The following is a 15,101-nucleotide window of genomic DNA, read 5'->3' as shown; positions in this document are numbered from 1 at the left end:
CTCACTTGTATTACGTTAAATTAAATGTGTAAAATGTTATGTTAACATAAACCATTTGTGTTGGGACTACACTATTAATTTCTGTTGCATTGACTGAAACTGGGCAGTATATTTCTAGTTTCCAGGATGCTTTGCATATAGGGGATGGATCAGGAGAGTAAATGTTGAAATTAAGTGCTGTTTAATGTGTTTTTTAGTAAAGGTTAACGTTTAATGTTCAGTTATATTATTTATAGTTTATGTTACTGTTACAAACAGAGGTGACACGTTAAACAAATGCAGGTGAAAGCAGAGTTTATTGCTGAACCAGGAAGTGAGCAGGTGCGGTGAGAGTCAGAGAGAGTGTTTCTGGTTAATGCTGGATATGCTGGTGATACGATACGTTTCTTGAATCTTGAACACAGGAACAATGGATCGAAGGAGACGAGGACCAGGAGACAGGACGAGACGAGGAGACACTCAGGGTTCGTTGGAGATCAGGTAGGTATACAGGTGAGTCCGAGGCATGTACACTCTAAAAACTGCTGGGTTAAAATCAACCCAAATTGTGTTGTTTTGGCAACCCAGCGCTGGGTCAAAAAGGGACGTACCCAGCATGCTGGGTTAAATGATTGACCCAGCATGCTGGGTTGTTTTTTTTAACCTACATTTTTGGTGTAAAATTACTACATTGCTGGATTAAAATGAACCCAAAATGGGTTTGTAATTAAAGCCAGAAATCTTGGAAATTATAAAATCACTTTTACACACAAAAAATTACTATGAACGGTTTAATTTATTAAAAACGAGAACAAGGGCAAACATGGTCAAAAGTAACAAAGTGGATGTGCGAAGAACTTCAAATCAACACAGTTTATAGTTAAATTAAATGTTTTTTTAACAGTTCAATGAACATTGATGAATATAATTTGCATTTTACACCAAATTAGACTTTTCAACACAAGTTAACATGACTAAAGTTTTTACAAAATAACAATGATGAACACAAACCACAACATTAGCACAAGTTATTGATATTGAATTATATCTAAGACAAAAGTATATATGTGAAAGAGTGTATGAGTGAATGAATGCGAGAGCGTGAATTCCTTGACAAATGTTCAATGCTTGTTCAGTGTTGTTTAGTTATTACAGATTAAATGCTAACAGTTTGTCAAGTCCGTGAACACATACGGAACATGCATCACCGCCAATTTCCATGACCTGATGTTCAGTCATGAAGAAGCTCCATCAGCACAGAAAAGGCATGCAACATCCTTTAACTTATCCAGGACAATCTCCTCCTTTAAAAGCACTGGAATGACCTCCATTGGGGAAAGTCATTCTCCTTTTTGACCAGCATTCACCACCTGTTCATCAGTGGGTTAAAAAGAGGAAAAAGAACATTACTAAGGAACACAAAACAAATTCCTAAAACATTTGTTAGTTAAAACGGAATAATTTTCAGACAGGTGCATCCACATCAGATTTATTTGCAACACGCACTGACTCGCTGCTGTCATGTTTATTTATACTGTGTGATGGCTGTTAGATTCATTCATATAGAGTAAAAATGTCCAGAGCTTATCGTTAGTCATATTTTACCATTATCTCGATATGATATTGTTTATTGCCCAGCCCTACCTAAAAACCATGTTTTTGCATAGGATGTTTCAATTTAGGGTGCAGTGTCTCCCTACACAGGGTGGAGTGTGAAGCCCTGTATGATGTTTTTCTGTCATTATGAAGCTCAACAGGCCAGAAAATTATTTAAATAAAAATACAAATATCTTTTGGAAAACTACTACTTGGTTGAAGTATTAAAAAAGACATGAAAAACACATACCTCACAAATTTTGATGAACTTGGAGGGCTGCTCTTTAAAGGGTTAGTTCACCAAAAAATGAAAATTGTCATAATTTACTCACCCTCATGTCATTGTAAAACTATATGACTTTTGTAAATCTTTGGAACACAAATTAAGATATTTTTAAAATTCTCAATGTTTGTCCATCCATTGCAAGTCTGAGCAGATCATTTTATTTTATATGACATTTAGGATTTCATTCATATATAAATAATGGTATGGATTACTTCTACAATCACTTTGTATGTTTGAAGCTTGAAAATGTTGATTATCTAGACTGTAAATGGATCAACAAAAAAAATATGAGAATATTAAAAATATCTTAATTTGTGTTCCGAACATAGACACGTCTTTGGGTTTGGAAATACATGAGGGTGAGTAAATGACTATTTTTATTTCTGTGAAGCATCCCTTTAAGAAAGGAAGACCAAGAAGGATGATCCCTTCTCCAAAGTTGGTTTGAGTTCTGCAATGAATAACACGCACATTAATGATTTAAATAAAATGTGAACAAGAAGTCATACAGTTGTTGCATAAAAAAATTTAAGTAAACAGGGAGGAGACAACAGAAACATTTATTTTTTAAAAATAAACTCACATAAACTCAAAAGAATGAAGCACTCATACACTCTAAAAAAAAAGGCTCGTAATCATAGGGGAACCTTTTTTAGTGCTATATAGCACCAATTTTGGTGCTTCAGTGGTTCTTCAGCGGTTCTTCAGAGGTGCTATATAGCACCTTAGTCAAAGAACCGGTGAAGAACCTCTGAAGAACCGCTGAAGAACCTCTGAAGAACCGCTGAAGAACCACTGAAGCACCAAAATTGGTGCTATATAGCACTAAAAAAGGTTCCCCTATGATTACGAGCCAAGAACCATTTTTGGTGCAATATAGAACCTTTTTTTTTTTAGAGTGTATGTCTCTGGCTTGGTACATCTACCAAAAACCAAACACGGTTTCAAAAACAACTGATAACGATGCGGAATTTTAAACGTTACTTACCATAAACCGTCTTTCCCTCTCTTCTGAAGAAGCGAGAAGATCGCGCGCGGCCTCCTCGCACAGCAGTCTCCGGTGACGGTTACTCCCAGCGCAGGCAAAATGAACACACGAAGCTCATCAAGTCTGAAAGATTACATACAAAACATTAATTTGAACAATTATCGCTTCAACAGCATCAACATAATTCACCCTTTATTACATATAGGGCTCGGGCGTATGACGTCATTACTTTGCGTGGCGGCCTTGTTGATGGCCTCATTTGCTGCTACTCGGACTACTGCGCACTGTTTATAGACGTGCTCCCTCTCAGTCGTGTGTCTTAATTTGGCGTTATTATTGGAAACCATGGTAAACCGTTGCTGCATTGTGGGGTGTAACACTAGATCACATAATCGCCATGGGAAAAAGTTCGAAAATGGATTAACTTTCCACCTCTTTCCTGCTTGGAGACGCAACCACGGAGACCAAGTATCCGAGGTAACAAAGAGTCGTCGGCTCGCTTGGATCGCGCTTGTAAGACAAACTGTTACCTGGGGATATGGTGTTGGCTGATCGCGGCTTTGACATAAAGGACAGTGTGGGACTAATGTGTGCCGAGGTAAAGATCCCTGCTTTCACAAAAGAACGCTGTCAGCTGGATGCAAGAGATGTGGGGAGCACAAGAAAAAATGCCCACCTCCGAATTCACGTGGAAAGGGTGATTGTAACCGTCCGCAACAAGTACACTATTTTGTCAGATAAAGTACCGATTCACATGGTGTTGCCAAGCAAGGACGAAGACATGACATTCCTCTATAAGATTGTGTATGTATGTTGTGCTCTGACAAACATGAGCCCTAGCGTTGAAATAAAATAAATGTGCATTAAATACAGCCATAAGTGTCTGTTGCATCCATACCCACAATCTTCAAAATAAATATACTTAAATCAATATAATGTGCAAAAGCAAGAAGTGTCACACAATCGCAATAACCGTATAATGTGCAAAAGCAAGAAGTGTCACACAATCAGATATTTTTCAGTGTTTATTTGCAAGTAGTGCAACCCGAGAACACAGAAGGGTGCAGAATGCTTCAAGGTAAAAGGTTAACGTTACATAGGCTTCATGGTCTGCAGCTCCTGAACCCATCCATTTGTGAACTGCAAATTTCATATGAATCCAAACCTTTAATAGTTCCAATTTTGTCCATATACCGGTCCCTGGCTTCCCTATTTAACGTATCCCGGTAAATTCCACATCCTTTTCGGGATTTTAACATAGTTTTTCTTTCTCCCAACTCTGCTTCTCCTCGTTCGATTTGCTGTATGTTTACATTCGCGAGGCCATCAACATGGCCGCCACGTCCCAGAATGCAACGCAGCGCCCGAGCCCTATTGCCGTTTTATTTCCTTAAGTGAAAGTATTACTTACATTCAAGTTGATCGCGAAAATAAATAATGAATTAAAATGTGAATCTGTTGATAACCCTCTATTAACAGACTTCAAGAAACGTATAATACATAAGAAACGTACTCGGTTACTCACGTAACCTCGGTTCCCTGAGAGAGGGAACGAGTATTGCGTATGGGAAAACTCCTTTTCTCGAGAATATGAAGCAAAAACTTTATTCATAAAGTGTCTATGTAAAACGCAGTGCCGCTGCACAGCCGATAGACCAGCGCGAGCTGCGCGCTGATTGGCTGTGCAGTGGGAACTGCATGAACCTATGGCGAGGCGGCAGAGAGAGCGAACCAATAGGGGTCGCTAGAATTCCCGCCGAACAAGGTCTCTAGAATTAGCATATCTAAGGCTATAAAAGACCGTGTTTTGCCATAGGAAATCAGGTTAAAAATCGACTGAAGCGATACCCTGAGAAGCACAAGCACGGCGCGTTAAGCAATACTTGTTCCCTCTCTCAGGGAACCGAGGTTACGTGAGTAACCGAGTACGTTCCCTTTCGAGAGGTCTCTCACGCCGTGCGTGCTTAACTGACCCAATGGCCTGAGGCACGTAAGATGGGTAACAGTGAGTCACAGGAGACCAACAAAGTGGGTCTCTTGAGAGGACATAAGAGTATTGAAGGGTCAAGGGTCAAGCCAAACATCACTTGTCTCTTCATCAGACACATATCCTTCAAGAATGATTTTATGTTCAATATTAAAATAAGAATGAATGATAATCAAGTTATAACCATTTCCTACATTTGATAAATCAGTTCTCTATATTCAAGGAGTGATTTTGGATATTGTAGTGTTTTAGTTGCTGTGTGCTTTTGAATCCACATTATTTAGGTGCTGCTCTGAGTCTGTGTCAAGACGTGCTGACAGGCGAATGTCCTGGGTGTTTGGAATAACACTCCAGGGAGTGAAGAGTGCTCAGCATGTGTTGACTGTATGTCCTACTAAAGTGACCCCTGGGGTCATCTATGTCACAGCTATGGGACTCTTTGGGGACTCAGAGAAATGTACCTCTTTGATATACTTTTCTTTCTTACTAAATAGAATAAATTCACTTCTGTACTCAATGTAGTATCAGCATGTTTTGGAGAAGTGCTTTGTTGATAGTTAGTTAAGATGTTCCCGACCTTGATGGAAACTGCTATTCTGTGGAGCATTGTGTGTGCGTTTCATGATTCTGTGCAGATCCAGTATTGGAGATGGTCCTTTCAGCAGACGATTCTAGACTTGGAGGCGTCTTTTCTATGACCTCCGAGGTCACTAGGGACTAATCTGGGCCTGGGCGAAATCTGATAAAAGTGGACGGAGAGGACCAGCCTGCCGCCGCACAGATATCTTCTAGTGGTATGCCACGTGACCATGCCCATGACGAGGCCATGCCCCTAGTAGAATGGGCTTTAATGCCTATAGGGCAAGTTAGGTCTTTAGACTTATAAGCCATAGAGATGGCGTCCACTATCCAGTGTGACAGTCTCTGCTTCGTGACAGCATAGCCTTTAGTGCGGCCACCGAAGCACACAAAGAGCTGTTCCGATTGCCTGAAGGGGGCGGAGCGCTCTATATACAGTCTCAGCGCTCTGACTGGGCAGAGCAAATTCGCGTCCTTTTCGTCTTGCAGGGCCAAAAGAGAAATTACCTGTGCCCTAAAGGGAGTAGAAAGCACTTTAGGAACATAACCATGTCTAGGTTTGAGGACGACCCTGGAGTCGTTAGGCCCAAACTCGAGACAGGAAGCACTCGTGGAGAGTGCGTGTAAATCGCCCACTCGCTTGACTGAGGCAAGTGCCAGCAGAAAAGCGGTTTTCAGTGAGAGGTGCTTTAGGCTCACAGACTGAAGCGGTTCAAAGGTAGAGCCCTTCATAGCTTCTAACACTGTGGCAAGGTCCCATATAGGGACTGAGGGGGGGCGAGGCGGGTTCAGCCTTCTGGCCCCTTTAAGAAAGCGTACTATAAGTTCACTTTTCCCCAGTGATTGTCCCGCGACCTGAGCGTGATAAGCTGCTATGGCGGCAACGTACACTTTGAGCGTGGAGGGGGAATGACCCGCGTCCATTAGCTCTTGAAGGAAGGCGAGCACTTCTGCCACCTCGCACGAGTGTGCGTCAAGGTTTCGTGCTGTACACCAGTTAGAGAATACCAACCATTTCAGTGCATAGAGCCGCCTGGTTGAGGGTGCTCTAGCTTCAGAAATAGTATTCAGAACACTTTCAGAAAGGTTCGTGGGTATTGGTTGATGGGCCAAACGTGGAGAGCCCACAGTTCGGGGTGGGGATGCCAAATTTTCCCCTTCACCTGCGTGAGGAGGTCTTTCCTCAGCGGAATCGGCCATGGGGCTGTGTCTGACATGAGAGTCAGTTCGGAGAGCCATATTTGATTCTTCCACAACGGGGCTATTAAGAGCACTGTGGAATTGGTTTCCCTGATCTTTTTGATGGCCTGTGGCAACATCGCGATCGGAGGAAAAGCATACAGAGGGAGACTGGGCCAGACATGGGCCAGTGCATCTCTGCGTTTGGAGAAAAATATTGGGCAGTGAGCATTGTCTTCTGAGGCGAAAAGGTCTACTTTCGCTCCGCCGAAGGTGCTCCATATCAACTGAATCGTTTGCGGGTGAAGAGACCACTCCCCGGGGGGAATACCGCCTCTGGATAACATATCCGGACCCTGATTCAGGATACCTGGCACGGGAGCCGCCCTCAGGGAGCTCAGGAAGTGCTCTGCCCATAAAAGGAGGTGATTCACCATGGAATGTAGGGAGCGTGATTTCAGCCCGCCCTGGCGATTTATATAAGATACCACTGACATGTTGTCCGTTCGGACCAAGACATGGTGACCCTTTATGTACGGAAGGAAAGCTTTCAGCGATAGGATGACCGCTTTCATCTCTAGACAGTTTATGTGTAGCCTTTTCTCTGTAATCGCCCACTGGCCAGAGACTGGCTTGCCCTCGTGTAGGGCGCCCCAACCTAGGTTGGACGCGTCTGTCGAGACCACTTTCCGTTTCATAACAGTACCCATCATAACACCTGTTTGATACCAGGTGGTCGCCTTCCAAGGAGCCAGAGCTTTGACACAGCTGTGGTTCACTTTGAAATCGAAACAGGCCTGATCGCCATGCGTGAGCCGGAACGCGGGAGTTTAGCCAGCGTTGGAGGGGACGCATGTGTAGTAGACCCAGTTTGAGTACTGCTGATGCCGAGGCCATAAGACCTAGCATCCTCTGAAAACGTTTGAGAGGAACGCAAGCGCCAGCTTTGAATGACTTCGCCATGTTCTGAATAGAGAGCGCTGTGACGTAAGCCGCGCCCTCATCTGTATTGAGTCTATGACCGTACCCAGAAAATATATATTCTGGCTGGGAGACATTGAACTCTTGGCGATATTGATCCTGAGGCCCAAACATTCTAGATGGTTGAGGAGCCAGGACTTGTGTATCGTCAACTGTGCCTCTGACTGGGCTATGACAAGCCAATCGTCGAGGTAGTTGAGTATCCGCATGCCTTTCAGCCTCAGCGGGGCTATGGCTGCGTCCATGCACTTCGTAAAAGTGCGGGGTGCCAGGGATAAACCGAATGGCAGAACTGTGTATTGATAAGCCTGACCCTCGAAGGCGAATCTCAAGAATGGCCTGTGACGGGGCGCTATCTGAATGTGAAAGTATGCGTCTTTCAGGTCGACCGTGAAAAACCAATCCCCCGGGCGAATGTGCGCGAGGATTTGTTTCACTGTCAGCATCTTGAACGAGCGCGTCATAAGCGCTTTGTTCAGATGTCTGAGGTCTAGGATGGGCCAGAGGCCGCCATCCTTTTTTGGAACGAGAAAGTAACGACTGTAAAAGCCTGACTCGCTTTGAGTCGGGTGCACGGTTTCCATCGCTCCCTTCTCTAACAGTTTCGATACCTCGGCGCGGAGCACGTGACTCACGCTGCCTTTCACTGAGGTCTCGACCACGGCGCGAAAGCGCGGGGGTCTGCGAGCGAACTGTAGAGAGTAACCTCGTTTTATTATGTTCAACACCCAATCTGATATACCGGGGATGGCCTGCCAGGCCTGGGCCCGTGAAGCCAGGGGTTGAATTTGGATCGGGGGCGGGCCGCTTAGTGATAGGGACCCGGTAACCCGTATGTTTTGTGCTTGCAACACTGTGGGGATAGTGTTTATGTTTGGCGGCGTGCACTGTGTAGTGGGCGCGCGCATTACATTTTTGGCACAGGACAGCGTGTGAGCTGTGTGGGAGGTGCTTGAGTGTAGGGGTGCTGACTGTACAGTGGGCACATTGTCTACATAGAAAAAGCTCTTTTTGAGATTTATTTGGGTCGCCGTGAAAACGGCGTTTGTGTGCAGGCGAGCGCTTTTGATAATGGGCTCGTTGGCTGCGAAAACTGAGTCGGCAGTCACCTGGTTGCAGGGAACTGTGAGACTGAGAGAGTGTGGTGGGGGTCCAGCTGAAGCGGGACCTGGCCACCTTCTTTTCCCTCTTACGGCTAGGACGGCTTCGGTGGCTCGGGTTTCGACGCAGCTTTGGGTCGAGGTCCCCGGGACTCGGGCTGCCTGCTGCGGCTTGCAGAGCGTGGCCGAGAGGACGGCGGCGCTGCTTTAGCGGGTTGAGGGGGCGGCGCTTTGTGGCGGCCAGAGGAAGAGCTGGAGCGTTTGGGCAGAAAGTGTTTCATGGCTTGCAACGCTTTCTGAGCCTCGGTGAAACGCTCGGCGAAGCCAACGACCGCCGGACCGAACAAACCGGAGGAGGTAATGGGAGCATCGAGAAAGGAGGCTTTGTCCACATCCTTCATGTCGGTGAGGTTCAGCCACAAGTGGCGCTCCAGAACGGTCAGGTTGGCCATAGTCCTTCCGATAGCCTGCGTGTTAGCCTTGGTTGCGCGCAGGGCTAAATCAGTGGCGCTGCGCAGGTCCCTCAAGATCTCAGAATCAGGGACAGAATCGTCCAGAGAGCGGAGAAGTTTGGCCTGATACACTTGAAGGACAGCCATGGTGTGGAGCGCTGAAGCAGCTTGGCCAGTGGAGGTGTATGCTCGACTGGCGAAAGCTGAGGTGGAGCGACATGGTTTGGAGGGGTGTTGAGCCCTGGTCTGCCATCCTCTGGAGGAGGGCGGACAAAGGTGCACAGCGACCACTTCCTCGAGGGGAGGAACACCCTCGTATCCTTTTTCCTTAGTGCCGTCAACAGAGGAGAGCGCTGAAGATAAGGCGGACTTAGCACGCGACGAGTAGGGGGCTTTCCAAGCCTTCGTCATCTCGTCGTGAACCTCCGGGAAGAAGGGGGCGGCTTTTGAGGAGAGGAAAGGCGACGACTTTGTAGGTACCACTCGTCCAGCCTACTCCGTGGTGCTTCAGTTGGGTGGGACCACTCGAGCCCGAGGTCCTCCACAGCCTTAGTGAGCACCCGGACCATCTCCGAGTCAAAGCTGGCTTTGGCGTTAGTGGCAGTCTGCTGATACCGGACAGTGACTGAGTGTGAGCGTGGTGCTTAAGTGCAGGTGGTGATTGCTGTGGTGATGACGTGCAGGTGTGTGTGCTCAGTATTCAGGTGATAGGGATCGTTGTGGTTGTGAGAGGGTGGAGCCTGGCGTGCTTGTAACAGTTACAGTATGTCAGTTTTTGAGGTTACCATTATGGCGAAGAGTAGACCGTGCGGTTTAGGCTGTGGGTGGCTACATCAAATAATGGTGCGTTCACACCGGACGCGATTTGCGCGAGTGATTTACATGTTAAGTCAATGCAGAGACGCGAAATGGCATTCTGCGGCGCGATTGAGGCGGCGAGATTCGCGCGACTGTGCATTCACACCGCCGCCGGCGAGAGCGTCAAAGTGGCCGGAAGTCATTCATTCTCAATGGGAGCCCGGCGGCAAGCTCCGGCGAGAGCGGTGCGGCGCGTCTTGGACGATTTGGGCGTCGAGGAGAGTTGAAGGTCAGGTCAACTTTATGGTAATGAGCTATGACGCGGTTCGGCGGCAACCAATGGGAATGTAGAAGTGCTCCGCTTGAAATGATTCCAGAGAACGCAGTGCTGTAAACTTTGGTTCCGACCACATTTAGTTCCCAAGCAAAATGGAGAAGAAGCTGATCACTGCGGTAGCGGGTTTCCCGATCATTTACGACGTGTCCCTGTTTGCGTACAGGGACACAAATAAAAAAAATGACACGTGGACCAAGGTGTCTGAAATTGTTGGAGTTCCTGGTGAGTTGTTGATGTGCTTTTACGTTATATATTTAATGAAAATAAGCGGGAATTGCAAGCTGTCTTTTTTGCGCCACTTTATCCCGCCAAAATTTACATTTTAATATGAATATCACGTAACTTAGTTCAAGTTTACTTGTACATTCGTGTCATTTTGTGCAGATAAAATGTGTTATATTATGTTTATTTTGTATATATCTGGTTAATCTCATACAGGCATTTCTTGAGTTAAATAACGCGCTAGCAAAGAGCTTCAGTGTAGTTACCGGTGTTCATTCAGCGCGCACGCGCAGCTCAAACAGCATTGCACGACTAATAACTATGATTGGGACTGTCATGTTACATAACACGAATGAGAACACTATTGTAATAACTCGTTGAGAATTCATTGCGTCTAGTTGGCGTTTATATATACACACACACAATCAGTGGCACATCTATGCCATTTCAGACATAACATGCAAACAAGCTATTCTAAAATGTGTGTAATGAGGTATTTATATTGAATATGTGTTCTATTATCTTTTCACTAGCGGATGAGTGCAAAAAACGGTGGAAGTCTCTTAGAGACACCTACCGTAAAGAGAGGAGGAAGGAGGCAGAGAGAAAGAGAAGTGGAGCAGGGGCAAGCAGTGTCCGGCCATGGCGCTACAGTGGGGTCATGGGCTTCCTCAACCACATTCCTAGAAGATCGATTAACTGCCAGTAATATGGTAGGGGGGGTTGGGGAAGCCCTGACCCCAGAGGACAGAGATGCTACCATGGCTGAACCATCAAGCCAGAGCCACACCAGCGGTCAGGGTCAGGCAGGACCATCAAGCCAGAGCCAGAGCCAGAGCCACACTAGCGGTCAGGGTCAGGCAGGACCATCAAGCCAGAGCCAGAGCCACACCAGTGGTCAGGGTCAGGCAGGACCATCGAGCCAGAGCCAGAGTCACACCAGTAGTCAGGGTCAGGCAGGACCATCGAGCCAGACCGGTGTTCAGGGAGAGACACGTAGGAGAAAGCGAGTCCACAGCAGTGCTGAGTTCGAGGAAAGGATGCTGATAGCTCTGGAGGCTGTGAGCAGGAGAGCTAGCGCTCCTCAGGAGGACAGTGACAGCCTTTTTTTTAAAAGCCTTCTGGAGGACTTTAGGGCACTATCATTTAGCACCAGGCAGGATTTAAAATTTCAAATACATAAAATGGTGTATGAGGCTAAATGTTTAGAGGCTGGACACACTGAACACTGGGGAGAGAGTGACGGGGGGCAGCAGACAAGTCTGTGAGGGGTGTTTGTAAGCTCATTTCCCTCGCAGCCTTGTCAGCTGCACCTTGTGCTTTCTCCCCACCTTGTATGAAAGTGTTGTTTCCAGTGTTCAAAACTGTTCAGTATGAAAGTATTGTATGCAAGTGTTTGTTCCAGCAGTGTTTTTTTTTCTTCTCAAAGTTATTTTTTTAAAGGTTTCCTTATAGTTATTTTTCCTTGAAGTTAATAAATCGGAAATAAAATATTGTTCTATAAAATATATTCCTGGTTATGTGTTTTATATTATTACAAATCTATCATATTCCATATGAACTAAAATGTCCTTTTAACATGCTCTGTATCAATTTTTTTTTAGTTAAATAAATTTTTTGCACATTTTAGTTCATATTCATGGTGCCTAAAAATAGCACAGTTGTGTTGTCACACTCGATATTATATGTATAGAAATTATGCTTTTTTTGTGATTAATTGGTGGCTCTTAAAAGAGCCGTTTAAAGGCATGACTTATGCCACAGGTTGCCACGGGACAGCCCCCTCGTTGGAGAAATAGGCCATGAATTTCTCCCGGACACGGATGGCCTCACGTGTGGCGTTGTTGCTGCCCGCTCGGGTGACCTCCTGCAGGCCAGCAGCTTCGCCGTCTCCTGCTGATGGTATGGGTGTCCTGGTGATGTTCATGGACCTCCTCAGGAAGTTGTGCAGGACACAGGTAGCCTTCACACAGGCGTCCACGTTGGCAGGGCTGATCTCAATGACTCCTCTGTACATACGCCACTGAGATCGGCCAACAATCAGCCTTGCCCGTGACAGCCTGTAATTGAACACTCTGTGCCTGCCGGGGAGATCCTGTCCAGGGAACGGCCGCATGCGGTCTCGGCGGAGTGGAAAGGCCTCATCAGCCACAAAAACATGTGGCTGTGGTCCCAAATGCTCTGGACCTGGAAGCAGAGCATCCTGTGGCAAGCCAAGGGTCCCATCTCGGAGTGCCTGGCCGAAGGTGGAGTTAGCCAGCACACGCCATCGCTGGTCCTCCCGTAGCTGCCCATATCCACTACCCGGAAGCAGTACTTGGCATCTACCACCGCCAGGAGCACAACGGAGTAAGTCCCCTTGTAGTTAAAAAACAGGGACCCTGAATTGTCAGGGGCCATGATCACCGCGTGCTTGCCATCGATGGACCCAAGGCAGTTGGGGAAGTTCCACCGATCGAGTAAGTCAGTGGCGATGCTTCGCCAGTCTTCAGTGGTGGGGACTGGCATGACCTCCTGTACCAGGGCATCCCATATTGCCCTGGCAACCTCTCCAACAATCCCTGCCACGGTGCTCACTCCCACACGATAGCTAAAAGCTATGGTGCGGTATGAGTCTCCGGTGGCCAAGAATCTTCAACAACAACAACAACCAAAAATTAATAACTACAAAATAAACAAAACCCTTCTCTATTTATTCTACTTCTACTCAACTGCATTTTCAGAGGGAAATATAGTACTTTTTACTTGACCTAGATTTTTCCACCTCAATAACTTCCTCAACAAACTCCAACAGTAAAATTCTGATTTTACATTAAAGGGATAGTTAACCCAAAAATGAAAATTCGAGTTTGAGTAAATTATGACAGAATTTTCTTTTGAGTGAACTATCACTTTAATGTATAAGAAATAATAATCTAATGATATAATAATCAGTTCACTTTTAATCCTTTAACTAATTTATATATATATATATATATATATACAGGGAGTGCAGAATTATTAGGCACGTTGATTTTCTGATCATATTTTTTTTCCAGGCACATTTGATCAATTCCAAACCACAGTAATCCTAATAACTACTATTGATTTAGTATTTAATAATGTATAAGTGATATATAATTGTTCATGAAGGCTGGAAATGAAAAACACCTTATATTCAGGTGTGCAGAATTATTAGGCATGTTTTCTTTTACAGATAAATTGAGCCAAAAAAGAGATTTAACTCAGACTAAAAAGTCAAAAAGTATTAAATGCCCATGAGAAGGATGCAATACTAATGCAATACTAGACATTGCAGTTAAGGCGTGACCATTGGACAGTGAAATGCTCGTTGGGTCAGCAGGATCTGACAAAAACATGTGGCGGAGAAAAGACACCTATTAACAGCAAAAGAATTAAGAATTAAGGTGAAGAATTAAGGGTGAAACCATCAGGAACCCTTTAGTCTCCAGCGCCACCATTTTCCAAAGCTGCAACCTACCTGGAGTCTCCAGAAGTGCAAGGTGTCAGGATCTCAGAGACTTCAGTTAGGTAAAGAATCCTAAAAAATGACCCCCACTAGATAAGAATCATAAGCTGAAGTGTTGTAAAATACATGAAGAAGGTTTTTTTATAGGCTTTATGGACAGATAGGTTGAGAGTGACTCTTCAAGGACCAGCACCACATCCTCTAGTACCACTGTTTGAAGAATTCATCTTCCAGAATCTGGCAGTACGTTTTGGGAGTTCATTTTAGTCCATCCTGAAGTCCGTTTTGCAGAGATGGACTAAAAATGAACTCCCAAAACGTACTCCCAGATTCTGGAAGATGAATTCTTCAAACAGTGGTACTAGAGGATGTGGTGCTGGTCCTTCAAGAGTCATTCTCAACCTATAAAACCTATAAAGCCTATAAAAAAACCTTCTTCATGTATTTTACAACACTTCAGCTTATGATTCTTATCTAGTGGGGGTCATTTTTTAGGATTCTTTACCTAACTGAAGTCTCTGAGATCCTGACACCTTGCACTTCTGGAGACTCCAGGTAGGTTGCAGCTTTGGAAAATGGTGGCGCTGGAGACTAAAGGGTTCCTGATGGTTTCACACTTAATTCTTCACCTTAATTCTTAATTCTTTTGCAGTTAACAGGTGTCTTTTCTTCACCACCTGTTTTTGTCAGATCCTGCTGACCCAACGAGCATTTCACTGTCCAATGGTCATGCCTTAACTGCAATGTCTAGTATTGCATTAGTATTGCATCCTTCTCATGGGCATTTAATACTTTTTGACTTTTCAGTCCGAGTTAAATCTCTTTTTTGGCTCAATTTATCTGTAAAAGAAAACATGCCTAATAATTCTGCACACCTGAATATAAGGTGATTTTCATTTCCAGCCTTCATGAACAATTATATATCACTTATACATTATTAAATACTAAATCAATAGTAGTTATTAGGATTACTGTGGTTTGGAATTGGTCAAATGTGCCTGGAAAAAAAATATGATCAGAAAATCAACGTGCCTAATAATTCTGCACTCCCTGTATATATGATTGTACTTTTTACTGATTGTAAATTTCAACTCCACTTAAAACATAAAAAAAAAAAAATTAACTCACCGTAGACAAATTGCGAGGCG

Source organism: Gobio gobio, assembly GCF_949357685.1.
Source record: "Gobio gobio genome assembly, chromosome: 17".
Taxonomy (NCBI): domain Eukaryota; kingdom Metazoa; phylum Chordata; class Actinopteri; order Cypriniformes; family Gobionidae; genus Gobio; species Gobio gobio.
The sequence above is the reverse complement of the archived record's forward strand: the minus strand, read 5'-3'. Positions refer to the sequence as shown.